Genomic DNA, 24,063 nt, shown 5'->3' on the forward strand with positions numbered 1-24,063 from the left:
AGCCCTCGTCCATCCTCGCCATGGCCGTTGCAGAATCGGCTACTGGTGTATGAGCCGAGATCATCCTCGTCGGTGGCTCTCCCTCTAGCGGCCGGACTCCGCGGTAGTGTCCTCGCAGTTGTCTCCCCACGTGATGGACGAATACCGTGGCAATGGCCTCCAGGGGACCATAGCTAACAGCTGTTCTTGCCGTGGCGTCGAATATGACAAGCTGGATGCCCGCCGCACAGGCGACCGACCCCAGCGCGTCGTCCATCCACTGCCGTCTCTGAGGCACGTCCGTCCATCCCAAGCGTGAGAGGGCTGCCCCGATGGTCGACTTGAGGTCTAAGGCCCGCACTGATTCCCTAAGGGCGTAGAGCCCACATTGTCCATCGGGAGGTACCTTGATCAGCTCGTGCTTGGGAATTTCCACCTCCAGGAAAACGATGTCCTGGCCGATGCCCAGGTCCATCTACGGGGAGGGCTCCGACGTCCCAGTCTCTATGGCGTCCTGGCCAGGGGTAGCTGGGTCTTGAAGTTCCATCACCTGAAACTGAAAAAGATATTAGTCAGGTTACTAATAGGGTCCCTCCCCCCCTGTCTTCGTCCTGGAGGCATTCCCCTAGAGGAGATGTATCGCTTTAGTTCAGAGACATGGGCTTTGTTAACCTTCCTAGTAGGCCCTTGGTCATCGCCTAGAATGTACACCGTCGGGGACCTTATCTCGACTATGGTATACAGTCCCTCGTATTTAGGCGCGAGTTTCGCTGAGAACCTCTTTGCCGTATACGAAAGGGGATGGGTGCGTCATAGAACCAGCGTTCCTAAAGGGAAATGTACGTCCTTTTTGTCCTTATTGTACTGTCTTTCCTGTTTTTCCCTAGCCCGATCGATGTGTTTCGACACCAAGTCGTGCAACGCATTGAGTCGTTTCATACGGTCCTCCCAGTCCTTTGGATCGATTTTTTAAATCCACTTTCATCCCTCGGTTTGTCGGCGCAAACTGTTCACGGGCTAAGGGTGTAGTCCGAAGTTCAAAAATGCCGGCGAAACCTTTGTGGTGGCTTGCACGGCTGTATTCATGGTGTGTCTAAATTCGGGTAAATGGATGTCTCAATTATGGTAGTCCTCACCGACAAAAGCAGAGATAATAGATTTAAACGTCCGGATGCTTTGTTCAGCTGGGTCCGCTTGGGGGTGGTATGAGGTGGTGACATGTTTTACCCCATAGTCCGCCAGAGTCTTATTCAGTAAGTTATTTTCAAATTCTCGTCCGTTGTCCGTTAATAGGTAATCCGGAGTTTCCCAGTGAAAGAAGACTAGTTCTTCAAACGCACGGGCGATCGACTTTCAATCAATTTTTTGCAGTAGCTTGTCCTCGATCTACCTGGTAAAGAGGTCGTGGAACAGCACTGCACATTTAAATCCTTGCTTGCTATAGGAGAAATCTACTGCCACCACAGCCCAGGGACGCTCCACTATACGGGTTCCCATTAGTCCTTGGGGTCCCGATTGCAGCAGCTTATTCCGCTGACACGTATCACAGTGCAGCACGAAAGTGTGCACGTCGTGATATATCCCCTTCCAGAAGTACTCGCGGGCCGCTCGATCGTACGTTTTCTCGATCCCGAAGTGTCCAGTAGAGGGCGTGCAGTGGGATTCTTCTAGCACTTGCTTTTGGTAGTCCTTTGACGTGACTAGCCGCCAGTTTCCTTCACGGAAGGTAACTGGGTCAAGTAAGGGACCCTTTCTGAAGCGGTACAACCGTCCCTCCTGAACTCGCCAGTCCGGGAACTTCTCTGGGGTTTGGACCACATCTCCTAACATTCGAGTGTACCACGTATCTTCGAGAGTGGTGAAGCTTATGGCTCTCACCACCTCTTCGGTATCCTCATATAGCCTGCTGAGGGCGTCCGGTACATGGTTCAAAGCTTTCTTCCGGTGGATCACCTTGAATGTCCATTGTTGCAATTCTATCATCCAGCGGGCCACTCGTCCTGAGGGCTCAGCTAAGCTGAATAGCCATCTTAGCGAGCTATGGTCCGTTATAACGGTGAAATCATAGCCTTCCAGGTAGGGCCTTAGTTTTTTAATGGCCCTCACCACTGCTAGACACTCCTTCTCCGTGGTGGAGTAATTCTTCTCAGGCGGAGTCAGAGCGCGACTCGCGTACACCACGGGATGTTCGCCGTCTTCTCCCTCCTATGTTAAGACAGCTCCAAGAGCATAGTCACTGGGGTCCGTTTGTAAAGTGAAGGGTTTAAGTCTGGGCCAGCCAGCACGGGTGCTGTGGCCAAGGCCATTCTCAGCCCCTTAAAAGCCTCTTGTTGTTCGTCATCCCATGCCCAATCCTGTCCTTTCCGCAATAAGTGGGATAGCGGGACCTTTAAGTCCGAGTCCTTATCGATGAACCTCGAGTACCAACCCACCATCCCTAAAAATCGACGTAACTGTTTTACGTTTGAAGGCGGAGGGTACTCGAGAATTGGCGCCACCTTATCCGGGTCTGGCCTTAGGCCATTCTTGTCCAATAGGAACCTAAGGTAGGTTATTTCCGACACACAGAATTCACACTTACTAGGTTTTACCTCCAGTCCGGCTTCTCTTAGTCGAGCAAGCACTAACTCCAGGTAATGGAGGTGCTTGTCAAAGAAGTCAGTGCCGATTATAATATTGTCCAGGTACCCAACAATGTGGGGTTGTAATACCGGACCAAGGAGTGCGTCAATGAGGCGTTGGAACGTCATAGGGGCATTCGTGAGTCCAATGGGCATCCTGGTAAAGTGCCAAAGTCCAGAGCCTGGCATGGCAAAGGCCGTATACCGTTGGCTCGACTTAGCCACTGAAACCTGATAGTAGGCCTGTTTCAAATCGATCTTCGACCGGTATTTGGCATTCTACAGCCTGTCTAAAATTGAATCGATGCTTGGAAGGGGGTACGCATCCCGTTCAGTCACCTTGTTCAGGTCCCGGTAGTCTATGCAGGATCTGTAGGTGCCGTCCGGTTTCATTATCATCATCGGGGTGCTAGAGTAGTCGCTTGAGGATCGCTCGATTATTCCTTCCTGGTCCAAGCGATCAACCTCGAGGGTCACTATCTCCAGCATTTTTGGTGACATGTGGTGGAGCCGGGGTCTTATAGGCGCGGGGTCCTCTACGTCTATTACGTGTTCGGTCAATGGAGTCCATCCGACCTGGTCTGGGGATTGGGCCACAATGTGCGCCATGAGTTGGTCTACTCTGTCTCGCTCCTCGATATTCAACTCACGGATACCAGCACACTCAGCGATGACTGCTGGTAGTCTTACTCGTGACTCTCCTTCGAACTCATGCCATAAGCCGTCCATTAGTCTCCATTGTCCTTGGGCCAAACAAGTTTCGAGTTCGAACACCCGGATAAAGTCCAGTCCTAGAATTATGTCCTCTTTGATATTGTCCACTACTCGCAAGACAAAGGGCTTAGACACCCCAGCTAAGTTCACGTCTAGTCTCAATAGTCCGAGTATGAGTGTAATGCCACCATTCACATTTTCGGTCACCAAGTTAGTTTTGACTAACCGTGACCTTAACAAGTCCGCTAGGCGGCGTCTGTCAACCGAAGATTGAGCGCCTTTGTCAAACAGCGCCCTAAATTCTTGTCCTCCAAGCACAACGATCATATAGTTCCTGGCCTCGGCCTTTATGCCCTCCACGCGGATTATGTGTACCGCCTCTTCCCGGTATTCGTCCGATAAGACCTCCGGTTCGCTGTCTGAGGTAGACCTGGAGCTCTCGGCATCGGATGTATCCCAAGACTTAGTTAACCCTCCGATGAACTCAATATAGTGGTCCTTTTCCTCGTGCGTCCTGATCGAGTCCCCTAACAAAGCCTTTAACAGTGCTGCAGGGGACGTGAAGGCGTCTATCGAATCGAGTCCCCCACCCTTCCGTTTTCCAACTTCTTCCTGAATTCTTCGCAATTTGGGCATGTCTTGAACGTGAACCCCGGGGCATCGCAGTTCTGGCAGCTGTCCGATGTCCCGATAGTTTTGGTTAGGCATTGGCAAGCCAGGTGACCCTTCTCGCCGCACATGTAACACTGCACCAGAGCGCACTGCGCGGAGCCGATGTTCCACTACTCGACACAGGAAGCATGCCCCAATAAACGAACTGTTTGGTTTGTTCGCATTGGATTGCTGGGCTGGTCCCGACATGGGACTCGCCGTTTGTCTCCACGTCGGCTTATGAACCCAGTCCGGTTTGGTGGTTCTAGGGATTAATCCGGGTAGTGGTCATTGACTATTTGTATGTGTTTGGGCTCTTAGAGCAGCTAATTGTGCATGGGCGTCCTCGTCTACCGGGTTGAGTAGTATCGTGGCGATGAGGGGGTCCTGGTCTAAGTGGTTCAGCCCATTTGCTCGGTACTCGTTGGTTTTAACATTGCTGCTGAAGGAAGCTCGATTTAATCCCTCCAGGCGTTTGGTTATTTCAGTGACCCCTGAGATCCTTGTCCGTCGCGTGGGATTCAAATAAGCTGCCCCCTGGACGTGCATTATCTCAACGCTAGAAGGGGGGCGATACCGTCCGTCTAGGTCTTTCTGACTTTCCCAACGTCGTCCATAGCTCTCTGTATCCTCTGAGTGGTAAATCACTTTGTCGGCCATGGCTCGTTGGTATTCCGGCAGGAGATTCCGATAAGCCCGGTTGGCTAAAGTCTGTTCGGACAGGGAAATTCTTAGCTTGGACGCAATGTACCGGAAGTTAGTTAGGAAAACAGAGATCCTTTCCGTCTTTCTTTGGGTCCAGGCATACAGGTCCTGAAGCAAGTCCTCCTCTTGGTACTCCCCTCCAAATTGACAGTTCGAAAATCCTCTCGTTCCGACTCCTCTCCGGATAAGTCCCTAAGCTGTCGCTCCCTGAGTTTGGGACGCGGGTCTCCCAGTCAGGTGTCCATCTTCCGGCGTGGCATGGTAGTAAGTTTATTTAGATTGTCCTTATAGATTTACGAACTTGTCTCTCCCACGCGTGCGTCCGGATCTCGTTCCGGTATGGCGCGTGGATCCAACATGAATGCCACGCTTCCAGCATACACCGATGTCTGGGCTTTGAACTGGGAGCCCACCAATCCGGGGATCCCAGTATTCTGCATCACTGTGTTTAGGTGTTGCAGCAAATAATACTTCATCCGGGGAGGGACCAGGAACTGGTCTCCGATTACCCGAGGTTTGGGGTACGGTGTAGAGTGGGTGTAAGGGGGTTAGAGGAGGTCTCTAAATGGGCCTATCTGCTGTCCTCCTTAGGAGGGAGTTGTGACTAGTTGTAAGGTACCGAAATAAATTATGAGCGACTCTACGCGTGTGAGTCTGGTGATGGGGGCGTGGCCTCTTGCGTTGCCCCTTCTAAACAGCGAAAGCGTCGAGGTTTCTTGCGAGGAACGAATTCAAAAATCGACCTAATTGCTCGGGAACTACCGTCTGCGCTGGACCTCTCTTGGCTGACTCACGAGACCGGTCGCCCGTCGACGTCTGGCCACAAAAAACAAAAACTAGCCGAAAACCAGCACCCATATCCGGTCAGGAGATTGAGACCAGGTTTCAAAGGCCCTGGCGCTTGGCTCTGAAGATCGGGAAGGTCGGCTCACGTGCCATGATGGCAGAAGCAGTCCTGTGACCGCGACGGCGTCTTCCGCATCGGTTCCCGAGCAGGAGCCATCACGTCCGCAAGAAGGCGTCAAGCTAAGTACTTGAAATATAGCGGGGTAAAGATGAATCTTGCGAGTTTTCCTAATTGAATTCTATTAACCTAAGTACTTATAATATAGCGGGGCAATTCTAAATGTATTTTTTGTAATATTGCGCAATATATAATTTGGTTATATCTAGATAAATTTTTGTTTATATTATTTGGTACCCGCATGCATGAGTAGACCTTCCGCCTGACCTGGTGAGCGTTCCACTCTAGTGACGTGGAGCTGTGTTTTTATATATATATAAATAATTTTACATGGCCTGGTCATAGTGTATGTCGTCGTCGTGGAAGTAGATGTCGCACACGAGGTGATTGTCTCTGCCGGGGGGTATTTTTCTCGGACATGGCGCTGGCCCTGCGGCCCCCATCTGTCCAATTCCACCTTACTTTTTTCTTCGTACCGGTCCTGTTCTTCAGGTGGCCTTCCCCATCCTAGTAATCCTAGTCCGGGCTGAGGTCTTCTCGTCCTAGATCCCGAGCTCCTAGGGGTATTCTCACCCAGAGGCGCATCTCTGGTTTCGCCTTTGAAACCTGAGTTTTCGAGCTCTGGGGGAGAGTCTCCGGTATGCTGGTCCGTGCTTTGGAGGCTAGCGTGGTTCGAGGATTCTTCGTTATGTAGGGACTCGTGCTCCCCCTCAGTGTCGCTGTCTGGCTGCCGAGACATCATGAGATCCTCGAAGTAGATTGGGATTTCCTCGCTATGGGGGTGTAATTCGAAGAGCTGGTGCCTTAGTAGGCGGTCTCGTAGTACCTCCTCGTCCCCTCCGCCAGTGAGTCTCCGGGCGCGTAGTTTTCATTAAACTTCCAGGATAGGCATATTCTGGATTGTGCGCCTTATAAACCGGCCTTTCCTAGATCTTCTAATAAAGTCGTCCATGCCTTGATCTTTTGTCGCCATCTAGCGTCCTACTGTCTAACAACTATCGACCTTACAGAGACTCAGTGGACCAGCTGTGAATGCTGTGATAGCACAGTCGCACGGCTCACGTAAGTCCGTGTACAGAGACTCAGGGATCCACGATTCCTCCACGAGATCTACCTGGCTCACGTACGGCCTGTTTCCTTCGCACTTGTCCGTGGATGTCACAACACTAGGGATAGTTTGGGTCCCACCTGAAAAAAAATGTCGGAATTCCATGTAGAATTACTTCTGTAAAACTTTCAGGAAAGCCATATGGCATTACACATGGTTTTACACATGGCATTACATAAAGGGTTTTAGCTTGGTGATGCCATATATAATTCCATATGGAAAAACACATGGAATTACTAATTGGAAAAAGAAAAAATTTCTATCATCTAGAAATAACTGCAAAATACCATAATAAGTTATTTGCGGTTAACAATTTGTCTTACCATCAGAATGATAACTCCAAAACAAGGGGGTTCAGCTGATTTTACTTTTATAGAAAAAAATTTAATTTTTTTATTTTTATTTTTTATTCCTGAAATATAACTTGAATCTCCTTGTTTTCAAGTTATCATCCAGATGGTAACACTAATTGTTCACAGTAAATGACGCATTACAGTATTCTGCAGTTATTTCTAGATGACTAAATTTTTTGCCTTTTTCCAATTTGTAATTCTATGTGTTTTTTCAAATGGAATTACATATGGCATTACCAAGCTAAAATCCCTTATGTAATGCCATACGTAAAACCATATGTAATGCCACATGGCTTTCCTGAAGGTATTACAGAAGTAATCACACATGGAATTCCGTCTTTTTTTTTCAGGTGGGGTGTCCGCGATAGTGTCCACTATCAGCTTCACACTTGGGAGCTAGCAGGTCGTTCGCGACTCTAGCGCGTTATCGACCAAGCTCACCGTCCGGGTTGTGCAGCTGCCCGCACTAATGCGCAACTACATGCTTGTTATCTCTAATAAATATATTATTATTTATTTATATATAGGTTACTACTTACTCGCTAAGTATCGCACTGTCGTTTAATTATTTAGTGCACTGGTACTTGTAGGGCTTGCTTACCGTCGCCTGTGACGTTCCCTAGTCCACTAGCAGCACCTTTTACACTTCTACCTATGTCCTACACTTCGCTCCACACTACCTTACTCACTCACGCCACCTGCCGCTCGCTTGGGGAAACACTTCCTATAGGGAAAAATCACTAAGTCCCGCACCAGTCCCCACACTGGGATGCCATTTTGTCACACTGCCTTTGTACCTGGAAATACAAGGGGGGGGGTATGTAGGAAGTGGACATCTCGTCTCGTGCGTCCTTCGGGTCTCTCGTCCTCCTGGATTCTGCTCCTGAAAAGGGAAGTTTGTACGGGAATTTTTCTCTCGTTCTGGGATGTAAATGTGGGAAATGCTATAACGTCAAGTTAAAGTAATCGTTTATTGCAACTCTCCACACTGCTCTACAAATAACTTCTCGACAGTGCTACAGCGGCTCCACCTCGCCGCGCGAACCGTGAGCGCACATTCGAGGCCCTGAGACTAGGAGGGGCCGCTGCCCTAACGCGCTCCTGGCCATGTTACGCTCGCACACACGCACACTCGCGCACGCCCTCACACGCAATCTCTCGCCCCTGTCCCTTCCCTGCCAAACACTCAATCTTTCTCTCTTCTACCACTGCCTTCTCTTTCTCGTCCGATTAAAATTTTCTTCGCACTCTCTCTCTCGCACTCTCACTATCTCCTGATAACCTTGCCCTTATCCTTTTTGTCCCTAGTCCTGGTCCTTTCTCTCTCTCCCTTTACTCTCTCTCTCACTCTCTTCCTTGACTATGCCCCTCTATCCTGCACACCTGGAGCGGAAACGTGCGAACACCCCAAAATCTGGCACTCCCGACCATGCACCCGCGACTTCTCGTCCTCTCTCTCTCTCACTCGCACTCTCACTCGCACTCTCACTCTCTCTTTCTCTGTCTACTCCTGGACCTTGTCCAGGAGGCCTACCGGCGCTCGCGAGCCCTAGCACGACGCACAAAAAACGGAGGGAAAAGAAACACGCTACCTCTCGGCTCTCTGACTCGTGACGAGGGCGCATGGCGTTCTGCTGGGCCTCGAGCTACTGGTGAGTCCGTGGGGCTGATGGCTACGGTCTTACTCTCTCTCTCTCTTCCTCGTTCTGCGGTCGCTCTCTCTTTCGTCCTGGATCTCCTCGCGGTGATGGTCTCCGACGACGGGGACACAGCAGCTCTCTCTTCTCTCTCTCTCGCTCTCTCTCACAACTCGCAAAACCTCTGGCTTCTATGCGCGCGCGATGGCTCTCGACTCGAGACTGAGTCAGCCCGTTCCGCTGCAACCACAGCGCGTACATCTCGGCGCCTTTTTTTTCTCTCTCTCATACCCGAGGGCTGCCACCGCGGCCCGAACAGTGCTGCGCGCGCTCACTCGTATTCCTTCGCCACTGTTGCTGCTGTGTCCCGCGTCGCGTCTTCTCCTTTTTCCCGGGAGCCAAAACAGAAAACAATTCCGGGAAGGTAAACCTTTTCCGGTGTGACGTCATACGCGTTGCGTTAGCGAGAGCAGCATGAGCCTGGAGGCCAGATTTACCTCGTTACTCGTTTTCCTTGCTGATTGGGTTTGAAATGTATACCTGTTTATTGGTTTGCATTTCTCCAAGGCAGGTTATTTTAAGCATTTCTTGAATTGCTTTATTGTTCTTTACGAAGCTCAACGAGAGAGGGTCTTGTTCCTTTGCCTAATCCTCAACATCTTCTGCAGGTTAGATGCAAGATCCCTCGATGAAATCGGCCCTTGCTTTGACCTGTTGAATAATTATTTTATGCGGATTTACCTCCGCTTGAATAAAATTTTCTGGGACGTAGTTGTCCAGCATCCACGTAAATAAACGTTCTGAGTTTATTTTTTTGTCGCTGGTACAAGTTATTTCGAGCATTTTGAATATATCCTTGCATTCTTGTTGTTTGGATAGATTGCTGCAAAACTTTCTTATCGAATCTTCTTGTTTTTTTTAATAGCGATTTCAATTTGCTCGAGGGGTTTTGTTTAAATTTAAGTGTACAGCAAAACGTTAATGACTGCGCCTGTTGACTCCGGAGACTAGCTTGGCATAGAAGCTGTTGTAAAAATGAGCCTTACATCCAGACGTTAGCTGGGAGCAACGGAACACCTGCTTTATTTTACTATAGTGCCAAAAAAATCTTATTTATACTTTTCGTATTTCGTATTCATATTTTTTTTCCAATTTTTACTATAATTTTTATTGTTATCAAACAAAAAAAATTAAAATTTTTAATATTATATCGTAACTAAAAAAAAAGAACAGCAACGTCCACTATTTGTATTAGTGTTTGTGTAGTACAATTTTTAATTATGTACTTGTATACGTGTGTCTATACAAACACAGTCACCCAACATAATAGTGCTTGTAGCACTTACGAGTCGAGAGCGACAGTCGTATACGTTTGATATTAGAAAGTACTATTTATGTCTCTCTCGTACTCGTGTACAAAATTTTCGGGCTCTAAAATTCTACCGAGAGTTCAAAATGTAGCACGTAAACAACACTCGATTTGTTTACGTGCTCAACCTTTCCGTGTCTGCCCGCGTACCTATATATACCTATATGCCTGTACGTGTCGTCTTAACGATTGACGTTGCAAACGTACAGCTACTGTGGATTTTTCGTCGAGCGCCTCGTAACATAATGCGTGGGGGGGAAATAACACCCGGAACAGGACGTGACCTCACGATCTGCCAAGTTTTACCTCAATCGGGTGGCTAGGCCGGAAAACCCTCGTTGACACTCCTCATTGATCCCGCAGGTCAATTTACCTGCTTTCACGCCTCTGTCACTATATAGGTGTAGTCAAGTGCCTCGGGATTATGACGACGATCCCGCAGAGCACGCACACCTAGGGCAAGAGGCAACACTGATAATCTAATTACATGCAGAGGTATGGAGACACGGGATTCTAGGGTTGGGTATAATACACACATATATTGACTTAATAATCCAACACCCAAACATTCGTAATTAAAATAGAAAGTATAGCGTACATAAAAGATTAAAGAATACAAATTTAATATATATGTACACGGGTCTGTGTGTATACCGCAACGGAGTTTAATATAAAATTAGCTGATATATGAGACCGCTGTCTCTCTCGCACAAGTTGATTCCTACACGACTGGCAGACCTCGCGAATCGTACAGAAAAAAACGCATTCGCAAGCAATGTCACCAACTTACTTGGTTGAACGCAGGCACTGAAGGTGACGGACAATGTCAATTATGTCCTGATCCTGAGGAAGGAACTGGTGGGCGTCCCCACCAGCCAAACTTCTTGGCCTTGACCTAGATCCTCCGGGTACTCAGATGACGTCGACCACGACTTTCTCTCCCTTTACTGACGGTCGCTGGTGCCCCTAACCTCTTTTCCCATCACGTATGAAATGCGCGCTACGCTGCCACCGCACGGACTCTCAAGCAAGTCTGCTCGACTCGCTTCGCTTCTCCTCTCCCATCTTACCTCCCCGCTCCTGCGGATGCCCCGCAGCTGTGCCGTGACAACACTCACAGAATGTACCATTTATGTGTGCTCTCAATATTTTATTTTATTGCTGTTTGATTGTAGATTAAAAATAGCTTGATATATATAAATTCAAAGAAATACTGCCCCTCTATTTAAAAAATATAGTTATTAAACTGTCAACGTTATATTATATACTGGTATGTGTAAATTACGGGCAAAAAGAAAATATCAAGCATAAATATGGTTCTTGAGTAGTTATTCTTAATTTTTTTCGTACTTACTTTTCCATAGTTTTGTATAGTGTGTTTTGAGTTTTGAGTATTTGCTCGCTGTTTGGATTTTCTTTGGGTCTTGCCTGCGCGAAATGTATTTATCTTGGCCGGGCAAGAGAGCTCATTTTCATTGCTCTGTTGTTCTCTTGCCATTTGAGGACCTTTTTGAAGCAAATCATTTTCTTGCATCCTTGTAATAACGCGCCTAATTATAGTCAGTAGCTCTTTTACTTGGATACTAGTTTTATCTGTCTCATTAACAAATTTTCGAGCAGCCTGTATTAGGTTCAAAGTACCACTGTCAATGTCTACTGTCCTTTCCGACGTGTGTATCCATCATCGAGCGTCTCTTCACCAGCGTTACCTTTTTTTACTATTAAGCACTTACGATTCAAGTACTTATTGGGGGATGCTCGGGGAGTGCATCGGGCATCGTTGGAGTTTAGATTTTTCGTGCAGGGTCGATTTATTCTTGCATATTGTGACTCATTTCTGAAGTGTGTGACCTTATTTTCTCGTTGTCGGCTCCGGTTATCATAACCCATTCGATGCTCATAATGTCCCTTACAGTAATATCCCCCCTTTCCATTTGTATTGCTTTTTTTTCTGTTGCAATTATCGAAATTTGCATTCTCTCCGTTTGGCCTGCTATTATAATTATTTATGGCTGTCTATACGGATTGCTTTGCTGCCTCTGTATTGGCAACTTTTTTTAGTGCAATCATCTGGACTTGATAAAAGTATGGATAAGCATCATGCATCATTATCCTACTATGCAATCGATGCGCTCGACTGCAGTATTGAATGATTGTCTCATCTTTTTGCTGAGTCAGCAGTTTAAGTTGCGCGAGCAGTGTATCTGTGCTTCTACTTCCGTACCGACGTAATAGCCAAAGCAAAAAATCGTCTACTGTGTTAAAGAGAATTTTTTTGAATTTTTGAATTGAATTGAATTTATTAACAAGAAAAAAGGCTTCAGGCCTTATTTTGCCTTGGCCAATACATGGAAATAAAGGGAGAGAGAGAGAGTGTTTAGAGTGTTTAGAAATTTATTATGCCTTGGGGAAGATCCCCATCTGGCCAAAATTGAGTTACATGGTTGTAGGCAAACTTAAAAGCTATGGCTTAAGAACTAGAGTAAGAAAAGTAGTTTAAACTACGTACGATACAGTAATTTATTGCTATGGAAAAACTAGTAAAGTGCTATATGGCTTAATGTTTACAATAGATGGGCTGATTTACGACAAAAAGAGAAAATAGAAAAGGAGGGCTATGTGTATAGTTGAGATGGCTAAAGAGGGCTGATGAGGTGAGGTAAAGAAGGCTGTGGATAAGACGAGTGAGAGTGAGATGCATAGAGGACGTGAAGGTGCTAGTAGGATATGAAAATGACGCGTGACATTGTTGGTGAATGTAAGGCTCGATGACACCTGGTGAGGTGGAGCTGAAATGACTGGGTGAACGGGGAGAATGGAGGACAATTGGCAGAGTTTGCAGAGTAAAGAGATATAGGGTGACGGCAACTAAAAGATAAGATGAAGAGTGATTAAATTTCTCAAACTCCACTCACTCCACCCATTCCACTCACACTCACAGGGCCGCCCGCACTGCTAGGAAACCCCTATATGGGGCCGTTATTGGTGGGCTGTGCTATGCCCTCGCGCTCTGCGCGCTCGTTCCACTCGTTCCAGTCTCGCTGAAGTAGGATTTCGTGAAGCATGGATTTGAAGGATTGATAGGTGTAATAGGCGAGGTTGATGGGGGCGAGAGAGTTTATGAATGAGAACTGCTGTTGGTGGGATGAGGTGATGCTAGTCATGGGCGTGGTTGGGGGGTCTGTGGCAAAAGGCGAGCCAGGTTATCCTCTGAGAGAATGAGTATAAGGTCAGCAGTTCGATTTGGTCGCATAAAGACCTGTAAGTCTTGGACTACTGGAGGCAGGTAGTTAAGACGACGCTGTGCCTCTCTGGCTTTAAGTAGAAGCTGGTGCAGAGCCGTCGGCCAAAGCGGGCGGCAAAAGGTGGCGTTGTTACCACCAGCTCCAAACAGGTCCTGGGCTTTTACGTTCCTTAGACGGTACGACTGGGAGACCACCAGGTCACGGAATCGAGCGGTAGCGAATACAGCTACTAACGATAGCGGCTGGTTAACTCCAGTCGCCGTTGGGGCGATGGCACTGGTGGCTGCGGTGGTTGTGGCTTTCCCAGTCCATGGCCGTATCCGGACAATAAGGTTGGCGCAGTCATGCAGACCGATGGCAGCAAGTATCTTGGTCACAAGTGGGCGATATTGTTCGGGCAGGGAGGGAGGAAGACCAATGAAGCGAATCTCCATCGGATCAGTCACTGCAAGCCTAGTTTCAAGGGCACTGAGGCGTGAGTCATGATTTCCCAGCCTGGTCATGAGTTCGCAGTTGTTGTCTGTATGGATATTGAAAAAACTGCTAAACCAGTCCGGGGTGTCCCGCGGTAACTGATTCGATGCAGAGGCAGAGAGTGATGGGCATTTGTGTGATGTTAGATGAGCGGGCGTCTGAGGTGAGAGATGAATCGTGATGGGTCAGAGAGCTGGAAAAATGAATGGTCTTGGGTGCTTTCGAGGTTTGAGATGATAGAGGGGAGGGAGGCGAGATGCGATGTTTGGTTGCTGAGGTTGGGAATATGGATCTTGTTGTGGGGGTGGTGGAGACCGAGGCTATAGAGGAAGTGATGGGTATGTCTGCTATTGCCGGGGAGTATGAGACGCGTAGAAATTGTTGGGAGATGCAGCAGCTTGAACGCTTGTCGCTTGAAACTTTGGGTGATGCTGGACAGAACGAGTGGAACGGATTTGTACACTGTGTGCAGACAGCCTGGGTGTGAGTTCAAAAATAGGTCAAAGCATTGCAGCAAGGAGCTACGTGTAAGATCGCTGTCTGTCATACTGAGAGTTAATATGCGCGGCTAAGCAGAGCACACAACAGGGTAGAGCTCCAAGCAGCAGACGGCAGCAACAGCATGCGGGTTTGACAGTTCGGCAGACAGCAAGCAGCAGTAGACAGCAAGTAGCTATGGACAGCAAGTAGCAGACCGCAAGTAGTGGTATACAATGGTACGGGCAGTTGGGCATGCGTAGTATACAGTCCAGATATCCAGAGCGTGCGATTATTAGGCGCCAGCGCCGCGGCGCGCCGTGGGTTCGGCTGCGTGGGGCTGCCGGGAAATGGTGGGAGGAGACAACCCAACCTCCAAACGTCTACGTTGCAGATTCGGGCTCACTGCGGCTCAAATAATGAATAATGGCCTCTAGTTTTCACTCAAACTGTCGCTCGAGCCTACCAGTAAGCGAATCTGCAACAAAAGCAATAAAGCGGACGGCAGTAAAAAGTGAAAAGCACTGACCTGTGAGAGCACATGAAAGACGCGTGTAGTCGCAACTCACCCGTCAGAGAGAGAGAGAGAGAGAGAGAGAGAGAGAGAGTAAAGTAGAGTAGAGTAGAGTGGATTTATTAGGCTAAGGACCAAAGATCCATAGTAGCCTTAGCATTAAGTACATAAGATGAGTTTAGAGGACACGCAGGTCCAAGATACAAGATAGTCGCAGATAATAGTACTGAAAGACATATATGTAAAAGTATAATAAACAAAAAAAGTTGAATAATTTATATATAATAATAAACAAAGAAAGCTAATTCGTTATGAGTTCAGTATATAATCTTTTTCCTTGATTGCACGCAAAAGCCGACTTTTAGATCTAGCGAGCGGGGAGTCAATCCGCAAGTTAGCAGGAAGGGAGTTCCACTCCCTGGCAGCGCCAATAGTAAACGAGTGTTTGTAAACGTCGAGCTTGGTATGAGCGAGAGAGAGTAGAGTAGAGTAGAGTAGAGTAGAGTTTATTAGAGTTTATTAGAGAGAGAGAGAGAGAGAGAGAGAGAGAGGGAAAGAGATGCGCGCAAAATTGATCAGCTGCTGTACTTCTTAGCCTATTAGCAAACGTACCTATAAAAGATTTCTCATATTGTGGAGCTATTGTCAATTTCGCCAATTTGAAAACAAAGTTTTGAAGGGCTTGATCAACGTCAGAGGCTCACCTTTATCTGACCCTGATACGTTTTGTTATTCCTTACTATTAAGATCCTGATCAGAAACTTATTACTTTTTAGAATCTTTTTCATCTCTGATATTGATAGAGTCCCTTTTCTTTGAACAAAGTTCCGGGAAGTTGAGCCTTGGCCACCTCGATTCCCTCGACTTCTACGACCCTGCCTTGTAAAATCCTACGAATCAGACTTATTTTGCTCACCACATCTTGAGTTACTCCTCTTATGGGCTGGGATATCATTAACAAATGTGCCACACGTGTAGAACTATTTAAGTCCAGTACCAGTCTTTGGACATTCATCGGCCATATGATCCTGGTAATCACAATTAAAGCAGCGCAGGTGGTCCTGGGGCCAAGATGCAGCTAATGCTGTCCTCGTGGGGTGACCTCCAGGAGCCTTTGTCAACCCCTATGACTTAACCTTCAACATATAAGACAAGAGATTTCCATACGTCATTCCCTTGCCGTCTTTGTTTTGCATTTCAAGCATGAAATCTATTACTTGTACGCTAGGTACCGTTTTTACGACGGTGGTATGAAATACATTACGCTTTTCTTCTTTAGAAAAAGGACCAGACGTACTTATAAGTTCATAATTTTTTACGAGTTCTTCAAACCTTTCAATAAATTTAGAAATTGATTCTTTTCCTTTACTAAATTCAATTTCATACAGTCTTTTGCGAATCGCGGCCGTTGTAATGGTTGTTTATACCCTTTTAAACTCTTTCAGACTTTCCAAAATCGCGACCGAATCTATAAGCGTAATGTTCTGAGATGATGTCTTTCTGCTACTCTGTTTAACAGTATGTCTCTAACCTTTAATGTATCGTCGCGAATCGCGTCTTCATTCATTGATTCTAAACTTCCAACCAAGGGTTCGATAACATGTAATAGTCCTTTTGAACGGAATTTCGATTCCAGTTTATCAAAGAATGCTTCAAATTTTACACCTTAAGTTAGACTGTAATTAAAGAAATTTTGAGGTTTACGTCCAAGTCAATAATAACTTTGATTTGAAATAGTTGTAGCAATATGTTTTGCACCATTTTTAGAGATGTTATCTGCCTTTGTTTGGTCTAAAAAGATTTTTAGTTTTTCTTTTATGCTCACCTGATTTCTTTCAGGCCTTGGCGAAGAAGGAGAGAAAGGGCCGGTGCCAGGCTGTGCCCGGGAGAACTCCATGCTGATCAGCTTCTAATTTATCCTGCACAGCCTTCGATCAAAGTTCTAAATAACTACATAAAAAACTCCTCCATTTCTGCCATCAGTGTATCAAGGCGGCGTATGGCACTGTTCTCTGAAATCTTAGGAATTTTATTTTCATCTAAAGTTGACTGTCCATTTCTTGTTCTCGACTACTGATACTTATTTGGTAGTACTTCGACTTTCTTTATATTAGTTCGAGAATTTTTGCCTGTGCTCAATCTGAAAATGGATTCTGCTTCATTTTCCGACGTATTCTCAATGCCTAACTTTTTGTCTAATTTTAATTTCTTGTCACGTTTTTTACCATTACGAAAAGCATTGAAAGCTTTTGGATCAGACATTTTACAAGCTGACTTTATCTCATCAACTGTCTTATTCACATCGATCGACTTTTCAAATAACCCGGATTCGTTTCGAGCAGATTTCACGTTTTCGTAGTCTTCCTTAAAAAGATCCCCTGGCAGTGTTAATCCACCACCCTTTAGGTTGAGGAAACTCAGCAAGTATAAAATGCTTCCAATCAGGAATTCTAAAACACAACAAATAGCAAGAGTCTTTAGAAAGTTGACCTAGACCGACCAAACACAAGTCGTTCCTAGTCAACCCGGCCTGGTGGTTCCAAACGTATTCGAACACAAATCACGATCGTATACTGCACCCACACAGCTTTGCGTGACCGAACACAAGCCTTACATGACTGTGCAGGTTACAACGAAAGATTTGAAGAATGTATACTACACATCTTCAACATTTATACTGTGATGTTCGATGTTTACCCTGATACAGCTTTTGTCCGCCGATATAGCGATTTCCGGACCTCACGCATTTGACCCCAAGCGCAAGCAAATCCCATGGCAGACTGTAGATAGAACGTTGAATGTCTGCTCATCTAAAAATTTTTGGTTACCGTCTTATACATGTAAAATATTTAACGAACTATCTTTGACTTGTAATTAATATAAAATATCGACCTTTGTTGTATGGACCCCAGAGTTTTTATGTATCAGCCTTTCTGACTTTTACTGTAAACGAAAACACCCTGACAGGGCACGCGCATGATTACCGTAGAAAAATGCGACAGAGAAAAAGTTGTTTTGGTTAGCAGTCGTGCAATGCTATACAGCGTTTGTGAGAGAGAGTGCGAGTAGACAATTTTATTTTTCCCGAGTTCTTAGTACTCGCTAATCTTCTTCTGTCCAACTGCCTCTCGCAGTAGCACCGACTCCGAGACCTGACACATATACATTCATCGATATTGCGTTATTATTATATTTATTATTAATTGAAAAAGCAACCTGTAAGAGCCCGGGTTGTGTGGTGATTGGCGCTTGTGTTCTTTATTTATTTTATTACTTAAAAGCTACCAGTAAACACCCTGGGTTGTGTAAGTTACTGGCATCTCCTGCCTCACCCTGACCTGTCTCTGACAACTTGGGTGGTCTAGAAGGCAATTTCACCGCCGTTGCCTTATCCTCGACCTTGGTCGTCAGGGGCACTTCTTTCGTTAGGGTCGTGATCGTCTCCTCGTTCCACTCCTCGACCAAAGCTGGTGTCTTATTTACCATATCGCGTGTGGGTACAAAAAACAAACTAGAGAGAGAAATTCGTGTGGTGAAGTTTGCTGGGGCTCCTAACTTAAAGACTTATGGCTTGATGGAAAAGTAAGGTGACGACTTTTTAAGCAAAATAAACTTTTATTACAAAACAGACTTCTCTAACACTACTGACCTAATATGATACAGAAAGCTGAGTGTAGCGTGTACTCGTAACAACAGTCAAATCAGAACTACTTAATCCTTGCCAGTGCTACTCGCTCTTTAACTCACATGCACAAGCATATACACACTTACCCATATATACAGCCTATCGATTCAGTCGTTTTTTTTTTTTTTTTTTTTATGGAGTGGGTAGAAGATAATCTTCATAGACTCCCCAGCTAATCCGGTGGTAGTGTCAAATTTACCTGGTGTGCCTACCGACTAAAAACTAACCTCCCCGTATGGGACGGGTCCGTAAGGACCACTCCCCTAGAAGACAAAAGAGCATATAAGAAGAAAGAAGAAGGAAAATAACGGAGAATTTTGGAGACCAGCTCGCTCTCAAAGGGATGAGAGGAGGGGCACTTACGCATCTGGGCAAGTCTCAAATCTTGGCTTACGCTGGAATAAAGTTAGAGAAGCTTAAATTTGGTGTTATTGTATGTGTGTGTGTAGATGTGTGAGTCCGCTGGGTATTGTGTATTTGGGAGCGTACTTGTAATTAGTGTAAGTGTTGTATAGGGTTGTTGCCGTAAAGGATACGGTGGATAGAAGGGTGCTTCTTAAGGGAGCGTACGGATTGAAGTCGCGTTTGTTTCGGCAAGATCATGGAGTTGATGCGTCCGATGGAAGTAGGGAGAATTGAAGACTTAGAGTATATTGAGGGTCCTCGGGGTTCTGTGCTATAGCGCACGGACGTCGTATATGGTCGAAGCGCCAGGGTTGGAGGTTCGCGAGTGCGGCGATGGTGGGGTTTGCGTGGTCCGTAATGGAGGCGCGGATTTTAGACGCAAGGACTGGGGCTGCTTGTATTGGAGGGACGCTGTTAAACTCCTTGATAATCTGGGTATTCCTAATGTACCACAGAATACCCAGGACCGACCTCAGTATCTTCATGAAAGGGCCCTGGATGCCCTGTAGTTGGATTCCCTTTGCAGCGCCCCACGTTTGTATCACGTAGGTGCTAATGCTCTTGATAATGGCGTTGAAGGTGCGCAGCTTGGTCTTCTGGGAGACTGCTTTGTTGTTGGAGAAAGACTTGAGTTGCACGAAGGCTCCGTATGCCTTACCGCGGGTGCTGTTGATGTGCCGAACGTACGTGAGTTGACAATCTAGCGTTATGCCGAGGTACTTGGCGGAGTAGCTCCAGTCAATTTCTACTTCGTTGACCTTTATCTTCTGCAGTTTCTTCCTTGGATTTTTCTAGGAGATGAGCATGGCTATAGGCTTTGCCTCATTTACGACCAGTTTCCAAATACCATACTAGTTATGGAGAGTGACGATATGCTCGTTTAGAAAGGTGGTGCACCGTGAGTGTTGTTTTGACGTGGAGTTAACCGCAACGTCATCTGTATAGATGTACATGTTGATGTTTTCGCGCTGGGGCAGGTCGTGGCAAAAAATGTTGAAAAGGGTGGGTGAAAGTTTGAAGCCTTGGGGGACTCTGAAGGTTATTGGACGAAGGTCGGAGAAGGAGTCGCCTACTTAAACGTGGATTAATCTGTCTAAAAGGTAGAATTTGACGGTACCATTGAGGTAGTGCCGAAAACCTAACTGAATAAGCTTGTACAGGAGGTTTTCGTGCCAAACTCTGTTGAAGGCCTGCTGTACATCTAGGAAAGCTATTGCGGTAAAGTTTTTGTGGATCAGGCTATCAGAGAGATCTTTGGTGACTCTTAGAAGCTGGTGTACAGCCGCATGTCTGGCTCTAAATCTGTACTGCATGGCTGGAAGGATGTTGTTTTCCGTGGCGTGCTTGTTAAGGTGGTAAGAATGACGCTTTCGGAGATTTTACTGGGCGATGAGAGTAAGCTAATAGGTCTGTGGCTCGAGGGGTTGCTGAGAGATTTTTCCGGCTTCGGGAGGTAGATGACAGTAGCCACCTTCCACGCAATTGGGAAATAACGAAGGCGCATCACGGCGTTAGTGATGTTGCAAATCACCGTGATGAATTTTTAAGGGAGGATTTTCAGGACGCTTTCGGAAATGCCATCTCTGCCAGAGGCTTTTCGAGTTTTTAGGGAGCGGATGATGCCTCTGATTTCGAAGGATGTGCAGTGTTAGAAATCTGGATTGTCAAGGACCTGTGGCTGCACCACGTGGTTGATTCTCGCGTGTTCCTGCGCTAGTTCTTCAGCACTAAGGTTGGGGTTGTATTAATGTTGTAGTGAATCTGCAAAGATCTCTGCTTCGTCTGAATCTAGCGAATATAGTTTGTTCCCTTATTAAAGGGGGGAAGGGAAGGCCGTTTGTTACGGAGTTTTTTGACGACCTTTCAAGCATTTCTTGGGTGGGACTCTGCCTTGGCTATGAATTTGTTGAATTCCTTGTTTTGGAATTTAAAGACTTGGGATTTGACTTCCCTTTCAAGAATGTTAAGGTGAACTTTCAGTTCAGGGGTTCTCTGTTTTTGCCAGAACTTTTGGACTCTTTTCTTCTCCTTGATGAGATGCAGGAGGTCGTGGGGGAGTTCAAGTGTGTATTCAGGGGGGCTGTGGTTGTTGTGGTGGCGTCTTGTGTGCACCTGTTAAGTTTGACTGTGAATTCATCAACTGCTATGTCGAGTCCCGTTTGGAACCTGATGGGACGACATTTAAATAGGGAGGATTCGAGGTTATACGCAAGGTGGACCCAGTCTATGCAGCTGGTGGTAACGGGTATGGTGAGAAGGGATCTAGGGATCTCTAGGTAGACTAGGCTATGATTGCAAGGGAGGTCTGGGCATATTCGTGGTTCCATAGGGATGGTCAAGTTTTTCGTCAAGAATATGTCTAAGATGTCTGGGTCTTGGTCTGGTGAGCTAGGATAGTGAGTCGGTTCACTCGGAATCTCAATGTTGATGTTAAGGTTGTGCAAGTGTTTGAGGAGAGAACGACCTTTAGGATATTCGTGTTTGCATTCCCACGATTTGTGCTTGACGTTCAAATCACAAGCAACTATCGTAGGGATGTTTGAGTCAAACATCGGGGTTATGCATTGGAGGTTTAGATCATCCGTTGGAGAAGAATAGAGGGAGATGATTCTGATGGAGGCAGATGAGGTGGTGTGTACTTCGACGCTGACTGCTTCGCAGTTGGCAGCGTCCGTACTTATGACTCGATGGCGGATGACCTTGCGTACAAGGATAGCCACTCCGCCATGGGATTTTTCGCGTCTGTCACGTCTATGAACCGTTTAATTTGGTATGTAGAGTGTTCATGTTGTCTAGATGTGATTCTGTAATGCATGCAATGTTGATGTCTTTTGTCTAGAGTATGTGTGTAAATTCAATTGTTTTGTGTGTGATGCTATTTGCGTTCTAGTTAAGTAGCGTAAAGTCTCTGTCTAGCGTGCAGCTGTTCTGTTGCCTTCGAGACCGGACACTCTTTGGTCGAGGCGAGTCAGCAGGGTCATTATTGAGTGAAGAATTGTCTTGGTGGTGGGGGGTGTGTTGAGCAAAGAAGTCAGGGGTTAAACTCCTGTTCGGTGTTGTTGAGAGGATGCCACATTCGCGTATGACATCCCCAGGCGAATGGTGTTCGAGCCATGGGATTTTGTCCGAAGGGTGGATTTCACAAAAGGGGGAGGAGGGGCTGTACCTTCCTTGGGAGCGTGAACTACTTTTTGGGGGATTTTTGGACAACCCCGGTAGAAGGCGTGGTGCTCGCCATTGCAGTTTGCACTGTGAGTGGTGACTTAGTCCTTGTCCTTTTTGGACAGGTCGTGGTGGCGTGGTTTGAGCTACAGAAACCACAGACAAAGGCAGCACGGCAGTAGGCCGCCGTATGGTTAAACTTTTGGCAGCAACGGCACTGGGGAATGTTGTTCGACTTACGCTTTTGTTCCACTCTGATAGAAGTGCCCCCGAGGGACCTGATGTTGTAGATGTCGTGGGATTTGACATCTGACGCATCCAAGTACACCGTGACTAATGACTAGGTACGGTCACCTGTGGTCATGCGATAGACACGATGGGCAGAGGATACTTTTTCCTGGATTATGTTTAGGATTTCAGCTTCTGTGTAGCCAATATTGACTCCACGGATGACGACTATCATTTTACGGTCCTCGTGAAGCTCAGGGGTGGTGAACTCGACCTTTTTCTCGTCAAGGTCGTGGACGATTCGTCGAAAGCCGTCGACGTTGTCGGGGTACATGCGTGTACTTTCGGAGGTCGTAATAACGCGGCGGACAGGGATATTCTCCGCGATGAGGGCTTTATTATTCTTGGGCCATAATTTCTGGTCCAAGATTGTGATCGGTGGGGGTACCTTCTTTTTGGGCGCGCTGCTAGCTTCCTCCGTATCATGTTGAGCTCAGTCCTCAAGATGACCGTTGAAGGGGTTTTTCCTTGTCTGGGGAGAGCTGAGTGGTGATACTTGGATTGGGGATTTTTTAATCTCCATGTTGGAGAAGTTGGCTGCGGAATTTTCCGCGTCGAGATCACGCGTGCGCCGTTTTTTCTGGGGTGGCTTTACAGTTGGGGAGTTCGCAGGGGTGTTTTTGGTAGCGAGGGGGATTGCTCATCTTCCACAGTGGAAGAATTTTTGAGGTTCAGCGGGTCTCAATTTCCGGGTGACGGATTCATAAGGCCCGGGCCTTTTAGGAGCAGAGTTTTCGCTGTAAGGGGGGCATTGCAGAGAGGACTGCAATGGTCGCGTCTTTCTCCGCCTTGGAGCGCTTTAGCGTGTTAAGTTGCTGGATGGAATTTTCTAGCTGAACAGAGTACTCACTCACTATTTTCTCCAGGTACTCGATCCGTCTTTTCTGGTTGTCGAGTTGCTTGGCGATAACAAGAGGCACAGCTGTATCCCGGGAGAGCGGGCTGCGTTCCCGCTGAGAGTTGCGTTGATTGACGCGGAGGTCTCGGCTCTTTAGCTCGGGGGCTTGCTGGTCCATTGGCCGGCTGTCTGTCATGTTAGACATCGCGGGGAACTGTGCACTATTGTCACTTGCACTAGCACTATCACTTGCACTATTGAGCGCAAACATCTTGGAAGATGAGGAGTCTGTTTCTTCCAACAGCGCGTCGTAAGAATTAGTCATAATGAATTGAATTGTCATTGAATTGTGGATTATCCACAGTGTTTATTGTTTGACTGCGCCCTAGTGAAGGGCCAGACATTTGAGCAACCCCTGAGGGCGGCGTGTACGTGGGTGTAGGATTTAGCGGAAACACAGTCGAGCGGCGCGACTAAGTCGTGGTTACGGAAAGAGAAATAAAGGTAGCCCTGAAAAGGGGCTTGTAGAGAGAACTCAAGTCTGAGTAAGAGCGATGCGTAACGGGCGTGCGCAGAAAGCGTGCGTTCGGTACGAGCGCTCAAGCGAGACTGTGATACAGTCGTGTTTTAACAAATCACAATAGCTATTTTCTGAGGATTCATGATCACTCTGAGTATCGTTCTATAAATTGGGTCTATGTGCATTTATTTTGTATTTTGTATTAATTGCAAGATTATCTGGCCCTTAACGCTGCATTTTTTCTTCATTAGTTGTCCGTTCTCTATGTATAACCACAATGAGCAAAATTCTTTCTCTACAAGCTTATTTTTACCACATTAGCTACATCCCCTCGACTCACTTTCCCTCCTTGAA

Source organism: Copidosoma floridanum, unplaced genomic scaffold (assembly GCF_036245765.1).
Source record: "Copidosoma floridanum isolate Cflo_tuat_1 unplaced genomic scaffold, Cflo_Japanese_pri ptg000013l, whole genome shotgun sequence".
In the NCBI taxonomy this organism is placed as follows: domain Eukaryota; kingdom Metazoa; phylum Arthropoda; class Insecta; order Hymenoptera; family Encyrtidae; genus Copidosoma; species Copidosoma floridanum.